The 9988-nt window shown below is 48.1% G+C and overlaps 1 pseudogene; it reads left to right on the plus strand.

The window, feature by feature from the left end:
- The first annotated feature begins 5154 nt into the window (after positions 1-5154).
- Positions 5155-8731, plus strand: LOC141084019 (uncharacterized; annotated as a pseudogene).
- The last annotated feature ends 1257 nt before the right edge of the window (positions 8732-9988 follow it).

The raw sequence follows: 9988 nt of genomic DNA on the forward strand, positions 1-9988 counted from the left end.
ACAGTTTTCTCATTGAGCTTACGATAGTCTACACAAAACCGTGTAGTCCCATCCTTCTTGGGCACTAACACTACGGCGGATGCCCAGGGACTATCTGACTCTTCTCTCTCCGCTCTGCCATCTCCATCTTGGCTAGCTCTATCCTGGTCCGCTCAGCCATCTTTTCCTTCAGATCAGTACGCACATCAGCCATCACCTCTCGTATGATCTCTACTGCAGGGTTTGGGCCATAGAATGCCAGTCTGTTCTTTACCTCCTTCTGGAATTCGGTCTCCTCCACGTTCACATTGGGGGGCGCTGCACTGTCGTGTTCTATGATGGCTGCTATCAAATCCGCTTTTGTTTTGTTGCTGGCGATCAACCCTCGGGCTTCCACCAGATCCTTTAATGTAGTACTCTTTAACTTCTGGTAGTTGTTTTCCATTAATTACTTTCCTCCTGTAGAAGGGGTATCATATCCCGCCGCTGCCACCAGTGTAACGGGGTCTACCAAGCTGGGGTACCTCTTTCAGTACCACCCCGTGTTTTCGGAGGTCCGCTCTGCGTTGGCTGGAGTCTGAATGAAGGACGCTGGCTGGAATTCATCTGAGTGCATGGGCGCATATAAAAGATCACTGCTTCTCCATGTGTTTCCAGTCTGACAACACTTTACTCACAGGACACAGAATATATCACACAGATACAGAGGGCCGGCCAATAGACAAGCGTCAGGCCAGACATGCATTACAAAAGCCGTAGGTGGCCGGAGCCTGCGGATGTTTACTATGGGAATTACAAAGGTAGGGGGAGGGCGGACACTGCTGATACATTAGGGACATGCATCTCACATGGAACCTATTATATACATATAACTGCACAATATATCCTGGGTGCTGAGTGGTTCTGTAACAGTATTTATTTCCATTTTCCCGTTAGGGCTAGGGTTAGGGCTAGGGTTAGGGCTGAGATTAGGGTTAAGGTTGGGGTTAGGGTTGGAGTTATAATTGGGGGGGTTTCCACTGTTTGGGCACATCAGGTGCTCTCCAAACGCAACATGGCATCTGATCTCAATTCCAGCCAATTCTGCGTTGAAAAAGTCAAACGGCGCTCCTTCCCTTCCAATCTCTGCCATGTGCCCAAACAGTGTTTTACCCCCACATATGGGGTATCAGCCTACTCAGGACAAATTGCAAAACAACTTTTGGGGTCCAATTTCTCCTGTTACCCTTAGGAAAATAAAAAATTGGGGTCAAAAATATCATTTTTGTGGAAAACAATGATTTTTTTATATTCACACCCGGGCGTTATAAACTTCTGTGAAGCACTTGGGGGTTCAAAGTGCTCACCACACATCTAGATAAGTTCCTTGGGGGGTCTAGTTTCCAAAATGGGGTCACTTGTGGGGAGTTTCAATAGTTTAGGTACATCAGGGGCTCTCCAAACGCACATGACACCCGCAGACCATTCCATCAAAGTCTGCATTCCAAAACGTCACTACTTCCCTTCCAAGCCCCGACGTGTGCCCATACAATAGTTTTCTCCCACATATGAGGTATCAACGTACTCAGGACAAATTGGACAACAACTTTTGGGGTCCAATTTCTCCTGTTACCCTTGGGAGAATAAAAAAATTTGGGACTAAATTATCAGATTTGTGGAAAAAATACATTTTTTTATTTTCACGCCCGGGTGTTATAAACTTCTGTGAAGCCCTTGGGGGTTCAAAGTGCTCACCACACATCTAGATAAGTTTCTTAGGGGGTCTAGTTTCCAAAATGGTGTTATTTGTGGGGGAGTTTCCACTGTTTAGGTACATTAGGGGCTCTCCAAATGCAACATGACACCCGCAGAGCATTCCATCAAAGTCTGCATTCCAAAACATCACTTCTTCCCTTTCGAGCCCCGACGTGTGCCCATACAGTAGTTTTCTCCCACATATGGGGTATCAGCGTACTCAGGACAAATTGGACAACAACTTTTGGGGTCCGATTTCTCCTGTTACCCTTAGGAAAATAAAAAAAATGGGGACTAAAAGATCATGTTTGTTGAAATAATATGATTTTTTTATTTTCACGCCCGGTCGTTATAAACTTCTGTGAAGCACTGGGGGGGTTCAAAGTGCTCACCACACATCTACATAAGTTCCTTAGGGGGTCTAGTTTCCAAAATGGGGTCACTTGTGGGGGTTTCCACTGTTTAGGTACATCAGGGGCTCTCCAAATGCAACATGACACCCGCAGACCATTCCATCAAAGTCTGCATTCCAAAACGTCACTACTTCCCTTCCGAGCCCTGACGTGTGTCCATACAGTAGTTTTCTCCCACATATGGGGTATCAGCATACTCAGGACAAATTGGACAACAACTTTTGCGGTCCAATTTCTCCTGGTACCCTTGGGAAAATAAAAAAATTGGTGACTAAACAATCATGCTTGTGGAAAAAATACGATTTTTTTTCATTTCACGCCCGGGCGTTATAAACTTCTGTGAAGCACAGGGGGGTTCAAAGTGCTCACCACACATCTAGATAAGTTCCTTGGGGGGTCTAGTTTCCAAAATGGTGTCATTTGTTGGGGGTTTTCACTGTTTTGGTATATCAGGGGCTTTCCAAACGCGACATGGTGTCCGATCTCAATTCCAGCCAAAAACGTCAAATGGCGCTGCTTCCCTTCCGAGCTCTGCCATGCACCCAAATAGTCATTTACACGCACATATGGGGTATCAGCATACTCAGGACAAATTGCACAATAACTTTTAGGTCCTGTTACCCTTGGAAAAATAAAAATTGGGGGTGAAAAGATCATTTTTGCGGAAAAAATATGATTTTTTAATTGTACTGCTGTACGTTATAAACTTCTGTGAAGCCCTTGTGGGTTCAAAGTTCTCACCACATATCTAGACAAGTTCCTTGGGGGGTCTAGTTTCCAAAATGGGGTCACTTGTGTGGGGTTTCCACTGTTTAGGTACATCAGGGGCTCTCCAAACGTGACATGGCGTCCGATCTGAATTCCAGCCAATTTTGCATTGAAAAAGTCAAACGGCGATCCTTCCCTTCTGAGCTCTGCCATGCGCCGAAACAGTGGTTCCCCACCACATATCAGGTATCAGCGTACTCAGGATAAACTGCACAATACCTTTTGCAGTCCAACTTCTCCTGTTACCCTTGGTAAAATAAAAAAAATTGAATCTGAAGTATTTTTTTTGTGAAAAAAGTTAAATGTTCATTTTTTTAAATATTCAAAAAATTCCTGTGACGCACCTGAAGGGTTATTAAACTTCTTGAATGTGGTTTTGAGCACCTTAAGCGGTGCAGTTTTTAGAATGGTGTCACTTTTGGGTATTTTCTATCATATAGACCCCTCAAAGTGGCTTCAAATGTGATGTGGTCCATAAAAATAAAATGGTGTTGCCAAAATGAGAAATCGCTGGTCAACTTTTAACCCTTATAACTTCCTAACAAAAAAAAATTTGGGTTCCAAAATTGTGCTGATGTAAAGTAAACGTGTGGGAAATGTTACTTATTAAGTTTTTTGTGTGCCGTATCTCTGTGATTTAAGGGTATAAAAATTCAAAGTTGGAAAATTGCAAAATTTTAAAAATTTTCGCCAAATTTCCGTTTTTTTCACAAATAAATGCAAGTTATTTGAATGAAATTTTACCACTAACATGAAGTACAATATGTCACGAGAAAATAATGTCAGAATCACCAGCATCCATCAAAGCGTTTCAGAGTTATTACCTCATAAAGGGACAGTGGTTAGAATTGTAAAAATTGGCCTGGTCATGAACGTGCAAACCACCCTTGGGGGTTAAGGGGTTAAGGGGGAAAAAAAGTGGTTAAATATTCAGGGTTATTTTTGGATGCGGGGCAAAACGATGTATTGCGTGTCATCATGTTAATAAGACTGATAAATTTCAATCTGTACACAATTCTAATATATACCACATTTGTGATTTCATTAATTGTAAAGTGCGGCCGTACTGGGCCACAGACCATCAAAGGGAGGACGACATGACAGGGTTGAGGGCAACTATAGGAAGGTGACATGTAAGGGGTTTGGTAAGGAAAGGGTTAAAGGTTTTGAACAACAACAAAGGGACGGGGCTTCGGAGGTGTAGGAGTTGTCACATGAGTGAGTTGGGGGGGACTATAAGAGGGTGTCGCCATATTAGTAGGGCAACCATTTTGGGTGCCCCATCACAGTAGGAACAAGCTCAAATCCTACCTTACATCATGGACGTTGAAGCGATCCTTCAGCAGCTGAGAGCGGCTGCGAGCTCCAGGGGCGCAGGATGGCTGCAGGCTTCACTACAGGGCCTGTTGCAGGAAGGGGGGACCACTCATCCACAAGGCCAGGGCGACGGGCGACGGCCTCGGAGAGCTAGGCCTCCGGAGCGCCTCAGCCCAGAGGTAACCCCCCCGGGTTCGGCGCCGTGTTAGGAGCCCCTCCGGGGACCCCCCAGCTTGCGCCTCATGCCGCAGGCCTAGGGCACGGGGACCGAGGGCTGGGAGGAATCCTGTGTCGAGGCGGGACCTGCAGCGGGGGGAGGTGTCGGCTTCCCCCTCCACACATGCGTCTATGGCCGCTTGGGAGCCAGGAACAGGTGCAGCTGGTGCCCAACCAGGAACGGGTCCAGCTCGGCTGAATCGTCGGAGCACGGGGGCCGGTTTCCATGGCGCCTTCACCCGGGAGCAGGAGAGGAAGACCCGCCCACACAGCAGCTGCGCGCGGAGACAGGAGAGCAGAGGGAGCAGGACCACTCAGCGTGCACCAGGCTGCACAGCTGAACGAGGGGACGGCTGCGCTTGGGGACGGGAGCACGGAGCCAGTAGGACAAACCAGCGTGCATGATGCTGCACGGCTGAATGAGGGGTATGCAGCGCCACGGGAGCTACAACGCAGAGCAGCCGGTGAGTGGCAGAGTGCTACACCCGCCCACCATATGGCTGCTGCTGCTACTGCTGCAGTGATTCAGGGAGACAGGCAAACTGATATGCCTGCGTGGGATGGGGGAGAGGGTGGGGGTGCGGTGTACCAGAGGGGTTTCCTGCCTGAAAGGGGGGATGCTGCAGCTGGGAGGGGGGTGATGGGTTACATGGCCCACGAGCAATATACTACATACCTGGCGCTGTCAGGGGGACAGGACGGGTCACGTCAGCGCATGATGCCCACGATGGACGCAGCAGTCAATCCGGGCCGGCTGCATGGAGCTCCGTCGGAAGCTATTGCCAGAAGCAGAAGATCTTCAAGCACGCACCAAGGACATCAGGACCCTGGATCGGCGGCCGCTGGGGACACAGCACCCAGGCAGCTAGGTGAGAGGAACTCCGTAAATTACTTACAGCCGTCATTAGCCTCTGATGTAAATGCACGTGGGGAATTGTCGGCGGGGGGGGGCTAGTGCCGGCATGGGGTTGTTTTTTCAAGGTTTGAGAGATTTGGTTAGGTCATGGGATGTGGGGACAGGTCAGGGGGAGCCGTCGCCACTGTCAGCTTGGGTAGGGTCAACGAGGGATAGTGGGTCACTGGAGAGTAGAATTCCACCGGGTCCGTTATCGGGGAGTAATGGTCCACCAGGCTCATTAGGGCCAATACCAGGCACAGAAGTGCGGGAAGCACTGGTGGGGGACGAGTCAGTGGGACGAGGAGCTTTAGGTGAAGGGGGAGAAGGAAAAAGATGACGCTGTGCGCTTAGATGACGCCGCGAAAGGGGAAGTGTACGTTTGTTTTGAAGGGCCTTTGTGGGCGCACTTGAAACAAGAGGTTAGGGAAAGGATATGGAAGGGGGAGTACGTGGAAATTTTTAATTTAATCTTTAATTTAGATAGGGTTCGGAGGGATGACTCAAAAAAAGAGGATGAGAAAAAAAGGAGGTTTCGGCTCATCCCCCGAACATTTTCAAACTGGTTACAGGCATTCGCTATACTAGCTAGCGTGATTGGGGAAAAATCACCGGAAAGTTGCTCACCCCTTTTTTGTTACATGGATGCTATTGGCGAGGCTTATAGAGTGTATGGGGGTCAGGGTTGGCTTAGCTATGATGAACAATTCCGCCAGCCGAAGGTAGTTAGACCTAGCATCCGCTGGGACCACAAAGATATAGCATTATGGATGAGAGTAACGGCCCCGGTCAAATCAGGACAAGGAACGCAGCTTTTTTCCGGGGGCACCGGAGGTTCGGGGCAGTCAGGGCACTCGGTGGTGTTGCAAAAGGGACTGTGCTTCTCCTTTAACGATGGTGCATGTAAATTCGGGACAAAATGTAAGTTCAAACATGAATGTTCTTCATGTGGAGGCAGTCACGGGGCAGCAAAGTGCTTTAGGGGTGGGAAACAGAGAGGGTCTGACGGATTTGAAAAAAGGGGTGACTCAAGTGCGATTGTCAGAGATGGAGCGGTATCTAAATAAGTACCAGGATAAGGATGCAGCGGTATTGTTACGGGATGGTTTTAGGGACGGGTTTCGGATCCCCTTTGTGGATGTTGTGGTGAAGTTGTTCTCTGAAGTGGTCATGGAAAAATTGAATAAAGAAGTGGCATTGGGGAGAATGGCTGGGCCATTTAGATCCCCGCCTGTGGATAATTTGAGAGTTTCACCATTGGGGATAGTGCCTAAAAAAGAGCCGAACAAGTTCAGGTTGATACATCACCTCTCATTCCCAAGGGGTTTGTCAGTTAACAATGGGATCGACCCGCAGATGTGTTCAGTTTCGTATACATCATTTGATTTGGCGTTGACTTGGGTCAGGGAGTGTGGCCAAGGAGCTCAGTTGGCAAAGACGGACATTGAAGCGGCTTTTCGCTTGCTACCGGTCCACCCGGACAGCATGCATTTGTTGGGGTGTTTTTGGAACGGGGGGTTTTACGTTGATCGTTGTTTGCCAATGGGGTGTTCATTGTCATGTGCGTATTTTGAGACGTTTAGCACATTTTTGGAATGGCCAGATAAGGAAGTGTCCGGTCTTAGCTCCTGTATTCATTACTTGGATGACTTTTTGTTTATGGGTTCGGCGCAGTCAAATGCGTGTTCTGTTTTGCTTCACACCATGGAGAGCGTGGCAAAAAAATTTGGAGTCCCATTGGCAGCTGAAGAAACCGTGGGCCCAGTCACGTCGTTGAGTTTTTTAGGGATCGAGATTGACTCCATGGCAATGGATATGAGGGCTACGGTAAACCGAATATGTGGTTTGAAGAAGGCAACGTTGAGAGAGGTTCAATCGCTGCTTGGCAAGCTTAATTTTGCTTGTCGGATTATGCCAATGGGGAGAGCCTTTTGCAGGAGGCTTTCTTTGGCTACAGTTGGGATTACATCGCCATCGCATTTTACACGGCTGAGAAAGGAGTTGAAGGGCGAACTAAGAGTTTGGGCGCTTTTCTTGGAATCTTACAACGGGAAGTCGATTTGGATTGCACCAGTGGTGTCGGCTGAATGACTGGGTATGCTAATTTCATCCGGCAATCAAGGTTTTTGCATGTTTTTTCGCGGTATGTGGTTGGTGGAACGATGGCCATCGGAGTTGTTGGCCAATCAGGTCGTGCGTGAAATTTTTCCGATGGTTGTGGCTCTATCATTATGGGGAAAGTTGGTACGTGACAAAAAAATTTGTTTCCATTGCGAGTCGTTGGGAGCCGTAAAGACCATAAATTCGTTGTCATCTCCCGATCAGATCGTGGTCAGGGTTTTGCAGCACTTGGTGTAGGTAGGTTTGAGTTGCAACCTCTGGGTTACGGCCGAGACCCAGACCTAAAGGAATGTACCCTATTCTTGAAGCTCTTTTTTGTTCGCAGTGGGATCGATTTCGAGAACTGGCGCCACAAGCGGAATCCACAGGGTTGGCTTGCCCAGAGGAATTATGGAGCCTTCTGTCAGGGCAGTAAGAGAATTGTTTTCCAGGTCGTTGGCAACGGGAACATGGGCTCACTATTCAAAAACTTGGCGTGTTTGGGAAGATTGGAAGCTGCAGTTAGGCGGGGGCTTAGAGGATGAGAGCAAGTTACTATTGTTATTGGGTCATAGTTGGGAGTCAGGTTGGTCGGTTCCGAAGCTTAATAATTTTTTGTCGGGATTGGCTTTCGGCTTTAAGCTTAGGGGGTTGCGGGATTTAACTAAGTCATTCTTGGTTTTGCAAGCAGTTAAGGGATGGAGAAAAAACTGGAGGGTTTCGGACTGGAGACGTCCGGTATCCTATGAAGTACTGTTAGTTTTGGGCGAGCATTTGAAGGACATATGTGCATCGTTGGAGGAGGTGGTTTTGTTTAAATTGGCATTCTCTTTGGCATTCTTTGGGGCCTTTCGGTTGGGGGAATTGGTGAGCCCTTCCCGTTTTAAAAAAGGGGGGCTGCTTAGACAGGATGTGGACATGTTTGGGGATCGGTTAGAAATAATTCTGCGGTCTTCTAAGACAGATAGGGATGGCAAGGGTTGTAAGGTGGTACTTTTTGAGGTGAGTGGGTCTCCGTTATGCCCGGTGAGTTGCATGAGGAATTTCGGAACAGGAGGGAGATCGTTTACGGACCCGTTGTTAGTTCATGGAGATGGCTCATTCCTGTCTCGTTTTCAGTTCGTAACGATATTCAGGCGGTGTTTGGAAAGAGGGGGCTTGCCAGCAAAGGAGTACAATGGTCATTCATTTCGGATTGGGGCGGCTACGGAGGCCGCAAAGGAGGGGATTGGGTGAGGACATGGTAAGATGGATTGGTCGGTGGGAATCGGTGAGGTTTCGTTCATATGTACGCCCTAATTTGGTCTAGTGTTTGTCCACAAGGTCTTCTTATTGTGGTTATGGTGTTTTGTTTTCTTATTTGTTTCAGAGTCGAGACAGCTGCTCGTGTGGATAATGGGTCAGTCTTTTGTATTCTGGGCAGCGATGAGAGCTGACGTTCGTCCAGATGGGAGGCAGCTTGGCGTGCCAAGGACTTTAGCAATCTTGAGATGGATCGGTAAACGGGGTATGGTGTGGAAGCAACTATTACCCGAGTTTCATTGGTTCGTTCGCTTAGATCGGACTCCGGAGGTGCTGCTAATCCATTTGGGGGAGAACGATTTGGGGAAGCGTCAATGCAGGGACTTAATAAGGGATATTGAATTTGACATGTTGAGGCTGTGGTCCATGTTTCCCAAGCTTCTGGTGGTCTGGTCGGACATCGTCTCTACGAAGGTGTGGCGCGGGGCGAGATCAGTCCGAGGGGTGAATAAAGCTAGGATAAAGGTAAATCGCAGTGTCCTGTTTTATGGCAAGGAATGGGGCGATAGTGGTGCGCCACATGGATTTGGAATCGGGGGATGGGGATTATTGGAGGAAAGATGGGATCCATCTGAATGCGATCGGATTGGATTTATGGTGTTTGTCAATTCTAGAGGGCATAGAGAAATGCTTGAATGTGTGGCGGGACACAAATGTTTGAGGGGTCAGAACATTTGTGTTGGTGGCGTGGCGGGAGTGGTCCTCGAGGTTGGTGGTGCCAGGAAACGGTGGTTTGGAGGGGGGATCTGTAAGGTCCTGGACTCCCCCTTGGGTGGATTAATGTGGAACGGAACATAATGGTCACACTGAGAAACAGAAGCGGAAATACACAGGTATTTCGGGCGGATATTGTCTGGTTGAGTCTATTAGGGTCTCTAACCTGGTGCTTCACGGCTAGAGGCAGGACTCGTACTGGGGACAAGGTTTATGGGGTCATTGACATGTGGCAGTTACAATTTTGGGGCCTCGAGGACCGCCCCTCCTTTGGGAACATTGTTTTGTAAATGTTTTGTTAAAATGTTAATAAAAGGCTGCTGTGGCCAATTTATCCAATAAAGGTGTGCGAGTCATCATTTAGTGGGTTCAGCAGTCCTAAAGTAGATGGGGAGGAATGTATAGGTATCACGAATACCCATTGTCAAGTGAGGCCGTACTGGGCCACAGGCCATCAAAGGGAGGACGACATGACAGGGTTGAGGGGAACTATAGGAAGGTGACATGTAAGGGGTTTGGTAAGGAAAGGGTTAAAGGTTTTGAACAACAA

The sequence above is a fragment of the Dendrobates tinctorius genome, unplaced genomic scaffold (genome assembly GCF_039654945.1).
Source record: "Dendrobates tinctorius isolate UK_male_01 unplaced genomic scaffold, ASM3965494v1 ptg000022l, whole genome shotgun sequence".
Taxonomy (NCBI): domain Eukaryota; kingdom Metazoa; phylum Chordata; class Amphibia; order Anura; family Dendrobatidae; genus Dendrobates; species Dendrobates tinctorius.